The 18,104-nt window shown below is 39.0% G+C and overlaps 1 long non-coding RNA gene across 2 annotated transcripts in view; it reads right to left on the reverse strand.

The window, feature by feature from the left end:
• Positions 1-2,074: 2,074 nt before the first annotated feature.
• LOC135450323 (uncharacterized) overlaps positions 2,075-18,104 on the reverse strand; it is a 197,564-nt gene continuing 181,534 nt past the window's right edge. The window contains exons 4-8 of one of the 2 annotated variants that reach the window (XR_010441020.1): positions 11,607-11,751; positions 5,026-5,165; positions 4,462-4,508; positions 3,079-3,196; positions 2,075-2,990 (exon numbers count right to left, since the gene is read on the reverse strand). This is a non-coding gene — a long non-coding RNA (uncharacterized LOC135450323). The remainder of the gene's footprint in view (positions 2,991-3,078; positions 3,197-4,461; positions 4,509-5,025; positions 5,166-11,606; positions 11,752-18,104) is intronic. The other variant, XR_010441021.1, reaches the window with a different exon arrangement.

Consider the following 18,104-nt stretch of genomic DNA (forward strand, 5'->3'; position numbering starts at 1 on the left):
ATATTTCTGATCTAGCCAACTTGGGCTTATACTGAGACCACTGGCTCCAGTTTTTCCATGAGCCCTGTGATCTCAGTGCATACAGAGATTGTCCTTGCTCTGAGCTCCACAAAAAAGAGCAAATGTATTTATTTGAAGGCATTGGCTACATTTTTTCCCTTAGATATGTGCCCTAGCACATCTCAAGTGATGCCTGTAATCTGTAGTTTGCTGCCTACACTGCTGACAGTTTAGAGATCAAATAACGACGTGTGAGAGGTGTGCTGATAGCTGCAGACCTGCTTATCTCACATTGCCAGGGATGTGCAGCAGACTCACAGGCATCCAGCACCACTCAGCAGCTCATTAATCAGCAGCCTGCTGCTCTCCTGTCTCTGCTATTCCACGCTGTCAGGAGCTGTGTTTCCATGAGAGCTCTCAGTGAAGTTGTTCCTAGGAAGGATACAAATACCTGTCTGGCTCCTTTCCTGACTGCAGAATGTGCTCACTGACAAGAGCCCACACAGAGCTCTCTGGATAAATGGATGTCACTTCCCTCAAAACAGCAACAACAAAAAATTGTACATGGAAAAGAATATAAATAGATCCCTCTCACCAGTTCACTTAGAGTTCAGCATGATCACTCCAAAAGAAGGCAACAAAACACAGAAGGGCATTTCCAATGTTTCACAAGATATATGCTTTTTTCCCCCTCTTTTTCCCAACAAGAAGAAAAAGAATTAATACATATATTTAGGGGAAAAAGTAAGAAGTCCAAGACCTAGTTAAACAGAGAGACCAGAAAATTTTCTTCTAAATTGGGCCATAATGGAAGTGTACCTCTCATAACCTAGCTTTGAAAAACAGGTGAGTTACCTGCTGGCTGTTTGGGGAGCACTGTCTGGGACTTGCTTCTGCAGGCTGCAGCTTGAGAAGCAAATGAGGAGTAGGAGGCTTTGCAAGGAATGTAGAGGGGCAATAACAATGGGACTACAAAGCAAACACTCATGCAAAAAAAGGGGAGGCTGGGTAAGGGTGATTTCCTTGGCAAAGACTTAGTTATGATCCAAGGATTGAACCTGTTGTGTTTATGGAAAACATTGTTCTCCGTGAGGACTTTTTGCTAGTGAAGTATAGACAAAATGCTGAACTGAATTATGAACCAGGAATTAGCTCTAACTGAATGCAAAGGACAGGATCAGACAGACCATCCATGAGCACAGAATAGGGGTCTCTTATTAAAATTTCTCTGCTAAATTTCCTTTGGATATCTTATATTTTGGCATTTCCGGCTGTGATTTGCCATTCTTTAAAGAGTTATTTAACAAAAACACAAAACACATATTTCCGTAGGAAGTACCCAGAACAGTCCTTGTCCATAGCTTTGAGAATGCTCATACTGTGGGGGTATATATCAGGGTACAACTAACCCAAGAACTCTGGAAAAACCCCAATTATGGTGAGAAGGAAAAATCACAGAATGAAGGGTTTGTCAGCCACAATGCAGGACCTTCCTGAGAATGTAGGTCTGCTCCCAAATAACGGCACAGGGGCCAGCTACATTACTTTCAGGAAAACAGCTACCCCACATGGAACACCTGAAATGCTATTAACTCTTCCTTCTGATAAATTCCTAAGGAAAAGGCTTTCCATGATACCCAGTTCATTTGTGTGCATTAGACATTGTGCCATGGTGTGATTTGCAGAAATTAATCTCACTGTGGAAAGCCTCTGGTGTGCTTCAAGTGAGAGAAGATGTAGGATGTGGTGGGATAATGGAACAGTTGAGAAGATGCAGGAATTTCACTGTGAAAACTATTATTGACCAAGTAATGTGATAGGCAGCCATATCCAACCTGTTGGATTTTTTAAACAGCACCCATCTATTTTGCACACTTGATTACATATTTCAGTTAGAAAAGAAAGGTATCTTCTATTTCAGAGCTGGAAGAAAAGCTATTATTATCCTGCCTTGCAAAATCTACCAGTGGATATACGAAAATATTTCAGCAGGTGACAGTTCATTTGTTAAACGTGGCACAGACAGGATGGGATCCAAAGGAAATCAATTATTCACTCCGATAATTTTCTTATGTATTATTTTTAGGACATCTGTGCTCAGAAATCAATTTAAGTCAAAAGTTTGCCATTTCAAATACTGCAAAGTAGTAGAAATAACAACCAAATAAAAGAAAATAAAAGGCAGACAAACTTTTAGGATTCTTTTATGTTATGTAAGCTTTCAGACTAGTGATGGAAAACACTGGATTAAATCTCAGAATAAATGGACAGAACTGTTAACTCTTATTTGAATTTGGCTAATAGATTTTTTCTTTCACAATTACTATCTGATTGTTTTTCTAAGACATTTTAATCTTATTCTCTCACTTCTTAGGTCATTGGGAGATTTATATACTGTGCCTGCTGATGTAATAAGAATTAACACTATCTTTGGATGCTTGATGTTAAATTAACAACATTTCCAAGGTACTCCTGCAGGAAACACCAGCAAAGCATCACAATCTGATTACCCAGCGAATTGTTTCCTTCTCATTTGTCCTTTTGACTAGTGACCAAAGCACTTTTTGGACTGTTTATCTTGTATTTCCTATAAATGAATGAGTAGCCTCAGTATTTTCTTTCCTCTTTGGTCAATAACAACGAGACACACAAGACCACCAGATAATCCTGTGCATTTGTCAACATCCACAATGTCTCCTTCAAAAATCCTGAGAGCCATTTCCAAGTCTGTGCCTTGCAACTCTGTCCTCCTGGCAGGAAAACTTCTCCTCAATTCTAAATTCATACAATCTTGCCACAGTTATGTACAGACATGCAGAACACACAAAAAAAGAGCATCTGCTTTTTCTAAAATTGCATCTATAGCACCTCTGAGATTTTCAGCTATAACAAGACGCTCTTTTCAGTCTGAAGTCCAGCATCCACGAATCTCAGTTATGGGGGAAATGAGGGAAGGAGTTCAAGCAGCTCCTCACACTGGTTATTATTATCTGGAGAATGCAAATTCCATGTTAGGAAAAGGAGCCACAAGGAAGGAACAAGCAGTGATGCAGCTGAGGGCAGGAGAAATGCACTTACTTCCCAGCTCTGAGGGGAATATCACCTTTATCCTGTCTCATCTGCTGTGCCAGATTGGCTAATTTAGTTTTGCTGCTTTTGGGAGATGGAAGAGCCCACTCAAATTCATTATGGATTGCTGAAACAGAACATTTATTTTTTGATGAGTTGCTCAAAAGCTTGTAATCCCAAGAGGAAATTTTAAACTAAGAATTTAGTCTGTCCTGAGTATGATTGTCCAAAATGTGAGCTAATGGCTATATTTGGAACACACCTCCACAAAGGACATCAGTTTGTCTGATGAGAGAGGAACAAGATTTCCCTCGGTAGCATCCCAAAGTGTGAATGTACTGCCAGTGAATGTCCTGGGAGGTCCTGTCTCTGTGATCAAGCTCTGCAACACCTTTGAGGTGATTATCATTGGTAAATATTGGTCAGGTATAACCTGGCAAGGCAATTGCCTGATTTTAACGTGGTACACAAAACTCAGCATAGACACGTACCACATATTTTCTCCAGACAGTGTTAAGCAAACAAAAGAATACTAAATAGAAATATTTTTGTTTTGGAGAGTTTGAACTCATTGTTGAGTAATGTGATGCAGCCATGTCATGGCACATATGCTTCCAACCAAAAATCTCAAATCCCTCAGAAAGGCAGAGGATTGCAGAGCATCCCAAATTATCATCCCATGACTCTTAGTGTAACGTGTTAGAACAGAATATGAAGTTTAGGCAGCAGAATGCTATTTTCAGCAGGCTTGATCAAAAGTCATGAAGCTTCATTTCAACACAAAACATCATCTGTCAGTTCAAAAAAGAGAATGAATGATAATCTTTGTTTAAAAACTGCCAAGGAATGATTCAACACTCATCAACTCCCTCCATTCTCATTAGCAAAATCTAAATATCCAATTTAGCAACCTTTCACTTTTCCTTTTTAGATGATGGTGTGTTACCAAATTCAATTCATAGAGAATAATTGGTAATAATACTTCTCTTCTTTCTGTGAAATGCTGAGATGTTTCATGAAATAATTTCCATTTCATCTGGAGCATTTTCCCTTCTGCAGAACCTGTGAATCAGCCCAATTGTCTGCCCTTTTGAGAAATCATTACTCTCTAGTGCAAACCATCTCTTAGATGCTTTCATTACTTCTGAAAGCCTTACCTCCTGATGGATGGAGTGTAATTGAGCACAGATGCTATTTGCCATGAATAGGCAATCCAAACTTCCAAACAATTGCACAGCATTGAGCTCCTCCAAGTGCACAAATAAGCCTCTCATTGGTTTTAATTTTTATCCACTGGACTTGAAAATCGTAGCCACATGAAAAAATTACCTGAATTATACAAGCAGAGAAAGCACTGAATGTCCTGAAACTGCAAAGATGTGTTGATCTTACCTGCTTTGAAAAGCCTCCTGCAGAATTCCTCGGGATTTGGAATGTTTCTGTAAGGTACAGAAAAAAGATCCACTTTGTGTACACTTGGCATGAGTTGTCCAAACAGAAACTAATTAAAATTTTGACATTTCAGAGTAGTAGTTGGTATTTAAACAGAAATATTTCCAGAGATCATTGCACTTGATATTGAACAATGCAATTACTGACATCAGAAATATGTCATTTCCATTGTGTGGATTAGTGTGCTCAGAGCGATGCACGAGGCGTATCAGCAGCACTAAAGAGCAAAGGAAAAAGCAAACCACGTTCAGAAATTCTGTAAATATCAAATGCATTTAAAAGCATGACCTTTTATGGACATCCAATAACTTGGATACTTATTCTAAGTTTATCTGAAACAACAAGAAATCAAATTTGGAAAGAAGGAACCCTGAGGGCAGGATTCTTCTTGGCATTTCAGTTTTTTTCTTCCCCTAGATAACAGAGAGTGCTCCCTGATTAATTTGCATCCCACCAGAAATTTCCTGCATTTTTCAGTTGAGGAAGGAGCCTCAAAGAACTTACTGTTTGGGTTTCCAACTGCTGTTTTGAGCATTCTTGTAAGGAATTACTTGGGGGAAATCTGTCTTTCATTGAAGTTAGTGGATTTGTGCAGATATTATACAAGAGTCTCAGAGGTGAAGCATCCCTTGCACGTGCTTCCTCTAGGAACAATAGCACAGGAAAAAAAATAAAGAAAATTACCTAGCACAAGTAAACAATTTTAGGTATTTTTTTCCTTTGCTATTTCTCTTTTGGAAAGGGAAAGAAGAAAAATGTAACTGGCAAGGCTGTCTATAAATCACTTTAAAGAAGTATGGCAACATTTGGAATACATATGTTTTGCAGTTTTAATGTATTCTGCATATTTTACATACAGGCAAATAACTTTTTAAAACATAATATTGGATGCAAAACTAGACTTCTTTAAACTTCTGAAACTACCATTTTTTATCACATTTTTTGTCCTTTTAAAAGAAGCCATGTGATGAGTGAAATAAAATTAATACACAACATAACAACAGTACTTTATCAGGTAAGAAATATAACTGTGCTAATAACTCTGCTTCTGTCTCTCCACAAACTCAACACCTGCTCTGGGATTCTACTTTAGATAATTCCTGCAACCCTTCTCCTGATCCATTTTCATGTGACAAACATTTGACAGTGTGTGACTGTCCTCTAGCTATCAGTCAAAAGTCTCCTTCCTCAGGAGAGTGACAGCACATCACACCACTGCAAAGCAATCTGTCTAGTCAATCAAGTATTTTCTAAGGGATTTTTTCAGGAAATCCTATCAGAACCATGCATGCAAAACTGTCTGTTAATGCAGGCAGTTATTCATGTTTAGGGGAAAAAAAAAGACAAAACCTCAATTACTGAATGCTGCAGTATAATGCAATAACCTTTTAACAAGGCACTTTTATCATGCAACAGTTTAATATTTAGATATGGTGGTGAGCACATTTCTGAACGGAGATTTATTTCATTCCAAGTTCATCTCCAAACACCATACTTGGATTTTCACACTTTGATAAATCTGTTTGGTCTGACTTTATCCCACTTGTGTCTTGGATTTCCATACTTTGGTAAATCTGTTAGGTCTGACTTTATTCCAGCTGAGTTTAAGCATGAGTGATATGCCACAATTCAGGAGCTCTGGTTCCTCCCTAATCAGAGTACCAAAGGCAACAGAGATGCTGAGAGGTTCAGTCATCTCTGGAAGTGCCTGTTCTTTAAACAGGTTCTTCTTTAAGTTGTTCTTTAAAACACCTTGGGGTTAACCAGAGTGATTGTGGCCACTTAGCAATCATGTATCTCAGCACCAGCATTAAAAGTCATTTCCAAATTTTCCTATGTGAAGTGACAGTTTTTTATTGCCACAAAACTTACATACTGTCCCATTTTTTGGAAGTGTAGGGATGCTGCTTTGTGGGTCATAGGCTCTTGGGGTTGGATTTTTAAAGGCAGAGATACATGTTTGAGTTTAAGACTCCATTATCTTCCTACAACACTTCCTTTAGCAACAGAAGGTAAGAGCTCAGGCACCTCTCTGCATCTGTAAACAGAATTAGAAATGCTGCAGAGGCCTCAAAGCAGAATGATTAACAGCAATCCTGTAAGCACTGAATGACTTAAGATTTGCACCCCCATAGTAAGAACAGCTCAAAGGAATGAAAATGCAGAAGCATAATGGAGCAGGCCCTGGTTCCTAATGTGTGCTTCTGTCACAGGAGAGTTAACATCTAATCAGTTATTTAAATTAAAATGTCTCAGCATCAAATATAACTAAATGCCTCAAGCAAGGGTATTTAGCCAGAAAATGCTAAAACACACATCAAAGAATATTTCAAGCTAAAGGGTATGAACTCAAGGCCCTAAAGGTGAAAAAAAGCTCTGAGTATTTTAGTTTTCAAAGCTGAAGCCCACAAAGGAGTTGATACATGCCAGATGCTGAAGGGGTGTCAGGTTGGCTCTTGCCTGTAGCAGAGGGATGATGGATACAGGTACAGAAATTTCAGCTGCTGTGTGATTAGGCTACATGTGGAAAACAATAGGGGAACGAATTGAGAAGAATTTGTAAATTCAGGACTGACTCACTGATTAAGTCATCTCTTCCCTCTCACAAACACCCCAAAAGCAAAAAAATAGAAAAACCTTTAGCAAAAATACAAACCCACTAGGAATTTTTGATCTCAGCTCCTTACAAAGCACACATTCAAGAACTCCTCTGTGTGTATTCAGCTCTTCTAAAGGAGGGCTGAGGGCATAATGTGAATATCAGGGGTTGTATGGAGAATGAGATCTAGCTAAAAGCTAAAACATCTGAAGTCAGAATTGCTTATTACCTCAGAGGAAACTGATTGAGATGAGCAGTCCAGAAAAAGACAACTTTGTTTTTACCAGTGCAAATTTACTGCATAGCAGCAAGCTAGGTTAGAGAAGGGGGGGAAGGAAACAGAGTGCTCTGAGGAAAGGGCTGTGTTATCACTAGGCTATCATTAACCTCTGTGGTTTCTTACACAGCCATGGCAATCATCCCTCTCCAGGCTGTTGCAGGGAGGACTGGCAATGGTCTCAATGGACTGACAATTGTCTCATGTCAGAAGTGATGCTGAATATCTGCCATCATAAGGGGTGGGACTGGGAAAACAGAAGGCAGGTAGGACTCAGTGTCAGAAAACAGTCGGTGCTCCTTCAGGATTAAAGCACAGAGTTAGGCTACAGGACCAAGGGAAAGAGGAAACTTCTTTCCCTAAAAGACAATTTCAGCTGAATTAATCTCAATCATGTGGAACACAGTTTGGCATATATAAATCTGGGAAAAGCATGAATCTTGTCTCGTTCATCCAGAATAGCTAGGAGAGTTTTGTAGCATAACATGAAAAATAGCAAAAAAAGGGGTATGTTTTCACCTCTCTATCTTCTTTCTGTCTCAAAAGCAGCAGCATGTGCTGTGAGCTCCTGGGGCGAGGGCAGGAGCACCAGAGCAGAGCTGTGACACCAACAGGGCTGTGGGGCAGCGCAGTCATCTTTAACTTCAGACAAGATGAGTTATCTGCACCTCAGCCACGTGGCTTTGTGTGTGTGAGAGCCACAGCTGATAAGTACACAGAGCAGGAGAAAGCAGCATGTGCAGTGTTAGATATGGCAGCCTGTAATCCTGGTGACCCTTTGTTCTCATGAACGCCTGAATTTTGCCACGAGATAGACTCTGCATGTCTCTATTAGTGGCAGATGCATGTTCCAAGGGCTTAGGAGGACACAGAAAGGAGTTGACAACCAACCAATCTCCAACCAGTGAGAGATTGGAGATTGGTATGGAATCTCTGACAAACAGACATCTCAGACAAATCCTAAATATGCTCTTCTGGAGGACAGTATACAGATACAGGCAGTATCCAGATTCTAAAGCTCCCCTCAAACAAGAATGGAACAATCCCTGTTCCATCCAGATCCTACATTTTTTAAAAGTGAGGTGAATAAATAGTTAAAAACTGTCTGGGCAGGTCAATTCCCTTTTTAGATGATGTCTAACTCCATGAGCTCTGACAAGAGCAGACCTTCACCAGTTTTGAGTGGAAAGGATGACAAGAATTCATTCAGATTTAATCTTAAACCAAGATGGGGAGAGAACTGTAAAATAAGCTTTTCACAACCAGTCTGTGTATATCACTTCAAAGCAAGAGTTGAGCCAAAAGAACCTGACCTGCATCAGTTGTTTCATGAGCTATCTGCTCTCTCCAGCAGACTGTGCATCATTCTGGGGGAAACTGGATCCTTCTTATTCAAAGAGCATTACACTAATGTTTGAACTCTAAGGAAACATCAGGACAGGGTTCGCTTATGAAGTGACAAGGAGTTCAAGAGTCCCTTACTTTTACTAATGATGTTCTGAAGGAAGTCAGGAGGATTTCAGCCTTCTTGCAGCACCAGACACCAGGAAAACTGAGAGACCCAGAGAGTGAAAGGTAATAGAAAAGAAAGCAACCCTTGCCATCTGAATTTTTTAAAAAAAATCCTCATAAATATATTTTTCTTCACAAACTAGGAATACGACAGGGGTCAACAGGGAGTCAGCCAGTTGCCCAAAGAGATAAGGGATAGAGCTGCTTTCTTCCCTGACTCTTGTTTTCTGTCTGTTCTGTGGAACTTTCCCCTCATCCTCTTTGTTGTATGATTAATATAAAGCTGCATGTTTCTTGCAGTAACTAAGTAGATTAGTTTCTTGTGAACAGAACAGCTGCTTTAAAAAGGCCCTGTATCACTCCTGAAAACAGGAGTTAGGCACCTAAGTAACTTCCTAATCTCTGTTGAAAATTTCACCCTTAGCATACCACACGCTTCTCTTCCCCATCTGCAGACTGGAGATAAGAGCTTCTGAATGTGCCTGCTGCTGTCATCTTGGGAATAAGAGAGGTAAAGGGAAAAAAAAACACCCTGAGCAGCAGTGAGCACTCAAGCTGCTATAATGGCAGGGCTGCACTGATAGCATCCTCCTTCTACACTGTGGAGAAATGTTACTGCTCATCTTATCAACTCAAGTACACTGATTCTCAGCAGTGCACAGTTTGACCTCCCGTGGCTTGTTTGAACCTTATGAAAACATATATATCAAATCATACAAATTAACTGGAGCCCATTCCTGCTCCTATCAGGCTTCCTGTATGCCAATGAAAATGAGAATTTACCTAAATGGAAAACCAGGCAAGCCTGTATTCTACAGAACCTGTTCTAAGACAGTCCAAGAAAGAGTTGAGGTCCAAGTTCAGTTCCCTGCTAAGCAGAGCTGATGCTGAGTGCTGTGCTTACCTTTCAACCTGCCTCTATCTGTGCAAAGGAAGACAAAAGCAGCAGGCTAAAGTGTTATGCTGAACCTGAAAGTAAGAGTTTCTTTCATGTGTTGAATGAAACCCTGAGTCCACTCTAATTTGGACTTTAAACTACTGCAAACTTTGAACTACTTTAAACTACTGTAAAGGTCTAATAACACTTAAAAGTTATGAGCATTTCTAATCAGTTGAGGTTATCCCAAACTATGCTGAAAGATTTCTTTTGTCTGCTGCTAGTGAAAACTGAACCTCAGAGGCTTGGAGGTCTCAATACCTGAATTGTGAGGTGAGCCTCATGCTCTTGTGTTGATGCACAAGCAAAACATTTCATTGTGAAATCTGAAAATATACTTGGCTTTATAAATTTCAAATTGTATTCCTTAATCCTTTTTTGTTAAAACCAAAATAATTTAAAGTGCCACTTCCTTTTAAATTAAAGTTTTAATGGGCTTTGTGCAGCAAGAAAAATGAGTGCCATGGTGTTTCACGTCTAACATTGGACCGACTGGATGAGAACCCCCACTCGATTGGGAGAATTTGGCATCTGTTCCTTGCTCTCAATTTCACACCACCTCAGGTAAAAGTTGTGTCCCTAGGTCCTCTAGTTATAAAAAAGACTTTCTGCATCTGTGCCAATAATGAAACCCTGTTTATGAGGGAAAGCATATTTTTTTTGATATTCATCTGAAATATAATTGACCAGCAGATAGATGACTCCATCACCCATGGCATCCCCTCAGATTTTGCTCCTTTATCTTGCTTTGGAGAAGGCAACTCTGTTGTCTACCCAGCACTTTCTTTATGAAAGTGCTGTGGAACTTTCCCTTCATTCATGTGCATGCTGTCTACTTTCTTTTTACAGCTCCCATGAGGATGATGCCTCAGCTTTTAGCTTTTGCACTTTTCAGATTCTGTACTGCTTTAGTGAGTAGGTCAGCCTTCTCAAGGCACCTAGGGCACCAGTTGCAGCAAGCATCAAGCTGAGGATAGTTCTTAAGGTGCTAGCATATTGGTCAGCCACACCACTGGTGACAACACCAAGTGCTGTGGTGAGGATAACCAGGTTAAGCCCTGCAGGGAAGCAGTGCTGCCCCATCCAAATCAATCCAACCCAGGGGCAGCCAGGCTCTCAGCACCTGGAGGGCACTCCAGCCTGAAAGACAGCAGAGGCAAAGGAATAATGCTGGGCTGATGAGCAGCTCTTCGGGAGCAGAGCAAGCAGATATGCAGGGAGCTACTCAATGTGAAGTGGCAGGAGCAGAGCAACAGCCTCACTAATGGGAGTTTGTTCATTCCCTGTTTCTAAATGGACACAGAGACAACAGCTTAGATCTGATCTTTTAAGCTCAAACTTTCAAGGTGAGCAAACCACAAGTATCTAGAGTTAGAGCTGAGGAGCTCTGGAATTTTAGAGCTCAGCTGTATGAACACCAGTGATAGAATTCACACACCCATGGCTCATTTGGGTGAGCGTACACTTGCTACCTTCATTTTCCCGTGGCTTAACAATTCCACTCTCTGAAATTCAGCAATGAATCAGAATTTATGACCCAGTGCCATTCCCTGGAGACAACCAGGCCAAGTCCACACATGCTGGGTTTGGCTGAGACAAAGCTCCTTGTGTTCACAGCAGTATGGGGCTGTGGCTTGGCTTTATACTGAGAATGATGAACAAAATCAAACCTATCCCTGATCAAACCAGCCCACTGTAGGTTAGTTAAATGACATAAACATGGGTACAGGACACATACAGAGATATGGAATAACACCTACCTGGGAATGAGAGGAAACACCCTTGTTCAGACAGGGTATTCCCATCTTCTACTTCAGGAGAATACAAATGGTTATTTAATCAGTGCAAGGCCACATTCCATCTGTGAAGGCTCCCTGTACCCTTGTGGCAGTGAAGATTGCACAGCTGGCAAATTAGAAAAAAAAAAACATTACAAGAGGCATTCTGAAAGTTTGGGAAACTCTGAACAGTATTAAAGACTAAATATTAATTATAACAAGTATCATTCAAACAACTTATAGGACTCTGAGGTGCTAATGAATTCTGTTAAGAGCAATAATCAGGTTACAAATTAAACTACCAGATTATATATTAGGCAAGCTTGAGTTTGTTGAAGCTTTCTGTGTAATGAGGTTATTTTTGCCTCTTGATAAAATAAATCTAATTTTACATGTCTTTGTGACATCTGATTAAACTGCTTTATAGGACGAACATTAGAGACATATTTTGGAACTCCTCAATGTCCAAGCTAATTTTAAAAAGGACATGAAGGGCTCCTTTTGAACATTATTATTTTTAAACCATTTATTAACAAAAATTACATTTACAAAATTAAAAGGGGAAAAAAGAGAAGTGGTAGTTTATGCTTCATCTACAGTAAATTTATACATATTTCATATTCATGTTAAGCCTTAAAGCCTGACTTTTTTTTTTTTTTAATATATAGATTCTAAAGTCCTTAAATCTTTAATATTAGCAAGTCACAAAAAAATCACAGATTTTCCTTTTGCTTGTGTGTCTGCAGTGCTATTCAGAGAGGCTGTTAAACCATTTTGGGACAGTTTGATTTAAACTGAAATGAAATCCGTAAGTGAAAATAAGAACTGTGAAGAGTGGGATGAGATAGTTTAGAAGAAGGAAGGGGAAAGAAAAAAACTTTCTATGTAAACACCAGGTAGGGACAATCCATGTGCTGCTGTTGAACAAAACAAATGCAGGCTGAAAATCATGAAGGTGTAGAGTTTTAAGCCAGTAGCAAACTCACACTGTGAGTAATGTGACATGTTAAACCAGCATTATTTGAAGTAAAAACAAAGCAAAAATGGGGAAAAAACACTAACCAACATAACCCCACCCCAAAAAAATCAAACACTTCCTTCCCACCAAAACCCCAAGTTCTATTCTCCAATTACCAATTGTAAAAACCTAATTTCAGTGTACAATTAACATAGAAATAATGTTCCATTCTATATAGGGTTTTCTTTTATTTCCATTGATCAAGTATCATTGATTCCATCAGGTTTCCATTGATTCTAGGCATCAAATGAAATATATACATTCTTTTCCAGCTCCAAGATAAACCAACTCTCTTTGCCTTGTATCAAATCACTTAAAGAATTTTTTCCCTCACTATCCGCTTATAATTCTTCACAATTTTTGTCACAGATGACAAAACCTACATATCTGCATGAGGAACTATAAAAAGTTCCTTGTTAAGTAAACACAATGAAATGGTCAATCTGTTTGATTGACTCACAATAAGTGATATGTTTTTGCATTCTAGGCATTGATTAGTCACTTGAAGTGTTGGGAGTTTTTTCACTGTTCATCTCTTAGGAAAAAAAAAAGTACTGCATTTGCAATTTTCCAATTTTCCCCAAAGAATCTTGCTTTTTGTATAAAGCAGTTTCCAGCAATTGTCATGTCTGGAGCAGCAGCTTTCCATTTTTACCTTTCATTAACTGAAGCTTTAGAGAAAGTAAAGCATTATTTATTTTTTTTTTTCAGCTTAAAATTTATGGATATGAAATGCTGGGTTTACTGCTCAGAAAATGAACACATTACAATACAGATAGTGGCATGTGTAAAAACCACATAATTCTGCACAAGCCCTGATATTCTTTTGTCAAATGAGCTTCAGAACCTATCTAAAAGCAAAAAAAGACTAAATGAAATATGACCAAAAGATTAAATTGTGAAAAATTATATGTATTCTACTATAAATACAATTACATATGCAACTTTAAGTTGTTTGAGCATCCAAATCAGAAATAAAATCCTGAATATGTTTTCTAGTGGCAGAACATCTGTACTGACATGCAGAACTCAAGCCTTGGGTTGGTTTCCTTTGTTCCCACTGGCTGTAACAGCAGGCAAATTTTCTTGGAACGTCACCTCATATACAAAATCAAATGCTACTCAAAACAAGTCTTGCTGTGGCAAGACTTAATACTAAAACATTAATGATAACTGTAGCCATGCAAATACCAAAAGATTGGGTGCAGTTTTGATTCCTGATTTTCCCATATACTTATAAAATATATTGAAACAACTCTTAGGCCATCTCAGAAAAACAGCCTGTGGATCAGCAGGCTCCCCCCTGTGCTGCTGCTGCCAGTGCCCTGTGGAGCAGCCAGGCACAGCAGCTCCCTTTCCTTGGAGGAGATGTGGGAAGCACAGCCAAACCTGCCATGTTCAGAGCTGCAATGCATCGAGATGTGCTTGGAGCTAATTCTTCCACAGCTCTGGGTCGTTTCCTTCTCATTTCCACCTCCTTTAAAGTGCAGTTGAGCAGCTCTGCTGCACACCATGACCATATGGAAGGATCACTCTACCCCCCACTTCTCCCCGCCTTCCTGATAGAGTGAGGAAATTGCTTGACATTTGTATTTCAGCTCAGATTCAGTAAAACAGAGAGATTGATCCTTCTTCACTGACATTTTTCCTGGCAAACTCTCTGCACCAAAGATAAACCAGACATCAGTACACTTTAATTCCCTTCCCCTTCCTGAGGAGGAGTCACCCACAAACTTCCCAAGGTGGATTCTTTATCCTGGAAGTCTATTATGAGCATTTCTTTTCACACTTACAAAGCATTTTACAAGGTGAAAAACAATCACCTGTAAAGTAGGTGAAGCCTCAGGAAAGCCAACCTCCATAACTTCTCCAATACACTCCTCCAAATGAACTTTGGACTTTTCCAAGCATCTCTGCACAGAATCCCTAACCTACCCCAGCAATACAATGGCAGGAGGAAATTTACCTAAAACATTCTCCTAAAGAGCAGAGAAAAAAAATGGGTTTCAAGTGACAATCAAGAGAGCTGCAGAGCTCCCTGTTCTTTGTCATTTCTACAGCCAGATCCTTGAGGGTTTTTCCTTTTTTTCCTGTACAATTTGATTTATTCATTCTATTTCTGTGTGACATGTTTCTACAAGCCTCATTACACGGCTACGGAGAAAATACTGCAGATGAATTTTTGTTATCTGAAAAATGAGAATGCTTCCCATGCTAAATGGTTCAAGGTTTGTTAGGTAGGGAAGTCATTATGTAAAAAGAACTCTCTTGCAAGAAACTCCAGCTTTTTGACACCAGGCTCTTGAACTTCTACAGCTAATGAAGGATTCTACATAATGATACTGGACCTGCACATCCTTTTGGTAAAATATAAATAAGCAAGGAAAGGATATGTAAGGAAATTTTCCTTGAAAAGAAATGCATAAAAGTAATTGAATTATTTGACCGTTGAGTTTCTTATATCTTTTTCTTCCTCAAAGGATTGCCTTAAAATTAAATCTTTAATGCTGACTGAAGTAAGGATGATTATAGTTTTATAATCCAGAGTGCTCTTGTGCATCTGTTTTGAAGTGTTTCTGAAGGCCAGACCCCAGGTGAAGTTTGCACTATAGGACTTAGATGTCCACATGTTATTTCAGAAGTGGATTCTCAGATCCTTGAAGCCAGCCTTTGTGTCTGATGAAATGAATATAATTAGTTTCTAACTTCTTTTTTGACAGAATTGTGACTAATTCTGAAAGCAATTAGTCAAATTGAACTTAGGAAAGCTTAGCAAGCTGAGCATAGAAAGCACCACACATCTATTTAAATATAAATATATATATATATATATATTATACTATAAATATAACATACATAAGTTATATATGTAATATAGATATAAAATACATATTTTTATGTATAATATATATGTTTAAATATTCTCAACATCTAGGACTCCAACATAGTCCCACAGGCACGGAGATCTGCTTCTATCCCTGCTGTGCCAGTGCATGTGCACACACACATGAGTACCTGCCTCAAGCCTGGTAACTATTGGCCATTTTAAGCCAGTTCCTTCCTAATTAGGCTCTATATATAACAGAAACAGATTAAAATTTTCTTTCCAGGAGAAAAGCTAGAAAACCTCTAAAACTTGTAAATGTGCCTCACTGCCAACCCTTGAGCTGGAGTCGTCACTACTGAGGGAGAAAGAGGACTGAGTCCTGCCTTGCTTTTTTTTCCATGTTACACCAGCTAATTTGGAGAAGTCCTGGATATTTTGGGGTCTATTTAGCTTCATTGTATTGCTTCCTGTATTAACAGAGACAAGTGTTTTAGTTAAATGAATGTGCATGTGAAAGAAGTTTATCTGAGGACTCCATTCATTATTCTGTTATGTATGCACATACAGTTTCATTAGGACTTACATTCATACTGCAACAAGCTATTGCTGGTTTTATTCTGCCTTTGCTTAGTGAGTAGATGTTCTATTAAAATGTTCTTTTTCCCCATTCTGCAGATCTGACCTTGGTGGTGTTAAACGACTGAGATCTTGCAGGTTAAGTAAAGCCTTTCATTTCAAAGCACCATGTGAAATCTCCTTACCTACAAGGAGAAAATGTTCTATGCTCCTGTATGATATAAATAACTTCACATCCACGCTTTGTGAGGTATTAGCAGAGCTGGAGTTAGTAAAAATCCTGTATTCAGTGCTCCCCTCAGCCTTTCTGAGTCAGAGAGAATGAAAGAGAGATATACCCAGAGAGCCAAAGCAGTACATCAGAAATCTGTGCTAGAAATCTGTCACCAGGACTGCAGGCTTTGCTGCAAACAGCACAGCAGTCAGCAGCTTGGGCAGCCAAAAGAGCAAGCAAGGTCACTCAAGGAGCTAACACCACAGACCAAAAAGCTGCTAGAAAGAGACAGGAATTGTAGCAAGAACATTTAAATAACACTGAGGTCACAGTGTACACTGCTGCAAAGCCCCAGCACTGCCACTCCATCCAGGCTTAGTTTAGTCACTAGCCAAGGAGTTCAAGAGATTGGAGGACTTGCTTCTTTGCAGATGGAACAGAAGCTGCCCATTCATCTGAATGCTAAAAGGTTGAGTTTTATTTTACATTGCTACATGGTGGCCAGAAGGCCATGATCTTAGCCAACACAGTAAAAAAAAAAAAAACAAAATATTTTTTTCTCATGTCATCTTTCTCTTGTTCATAAAAGCAGTGTCTCCTTTGAGAGTGACCTGTATTTGGACTTGGGAGAAAATGAACAAAAGGGTCCCCCACAGAGAAGTAGCAGAATATGAGATGCAGTGACTAAATTCTTTGTTTTCAGAGGTTTCACTGGGTGTTTTGCTTCCTTTTCATCCCTTGGTGGTATCAAGAGAACTGGGAGCTCTCCCAGTGACAAGAGATGAATGTAGGCAATCCAACAGATGTGCTTCCTGAAGAACTCTGTGTTTCCCTGTTTTGCTTAGGGAATTTGATCTCAAAAATCCCATGGAACTCCATCAGCAAGGACCTGCTCCTCACTGATGCTGTACAGAGAACAGCAGCTCATCAGTGCCTTATCCATCTTAGATGAGATGTTTGAGACTGGAGCTGGAATTAACTTGTTAAAAATGTGGGTTTGTTGGATAAAAGAGCTGATTTGAAAGTTCTCTGTGATTGATTCTACTGAGGCAGTAATTGTGTTCATTACTCTCTTTTCATGTAGGATCTTAAATTCTCTTCCTTACTTGGAAATTACTTTTCCTGGAATTCATTCAGATACCAGGTCCTCACCTTCCTATGAGGACAGAGTGACTGAACAGAGCAGTGGTCATGAGACCACATTAACTAAAGAAGAAAATACTTCTAAGCTCTCAGTTGGTAAATGAGAGCTGCCTGATTTGGGATGAACACTATTCTTTATTTCCTTAATAGGTGGTAATGTCAAAAATCTTTATAATTTTTTTTTCTTTAGTGTTCAAATAACTCCAGAGTCATCATTGGAGAGAGAAGATCAGAAAAATCAACAAAAGCTGCAACAAAACTACTTTTAATACTGAGGCTCATGACCATCACACTTTCAATCAGTCTTTTCATGACCACTAATAATCAAGTACTAATTGTCTGGATTTTTGTTAATGAAACAGGTGTGCAATGGCATAATCATATATTATCTGATACATTTGCTTGCTTTTCTTTCTCAGTCATTGACAGACACACGGAGCTGACAGCTGCTGATAAACCTGTCTGTCAATTTGAATTAATCAAATTTTCACACAGATAAATGAAGGCTTCCACACCATAAGGCTGATCAAAAGAATTTTCAAAACACAAAACTAGATTATTTTAATTTTTCTAGTTTCAGCAAATAATTGCAATCATGCATTTTTTAAGTTTTGATATTGTATTCTGATAATAAAGTAATATTTTCTCTATTTACTGAGCATCCAAGTTTAATATACTGATATTATATTACCTGTATATATT

This window comes from Zonotrichia leucophrys, chromosome 7 (genome assembly GCF_028769735.1).
Source record: "Zonotrichia leucophrys gambelii isolate GWCS_2022_RI chromosome 7, RI_Zleu_2.0, whole genome shotgun sequence".
In the NCBI taxonomy this organism is placed as follows: Eukaryota; Metazoa; Chordata; class Aves; order Passeriformes; family Passerellidae; genus Zonotrichia; species Zonotrichia leucophrys.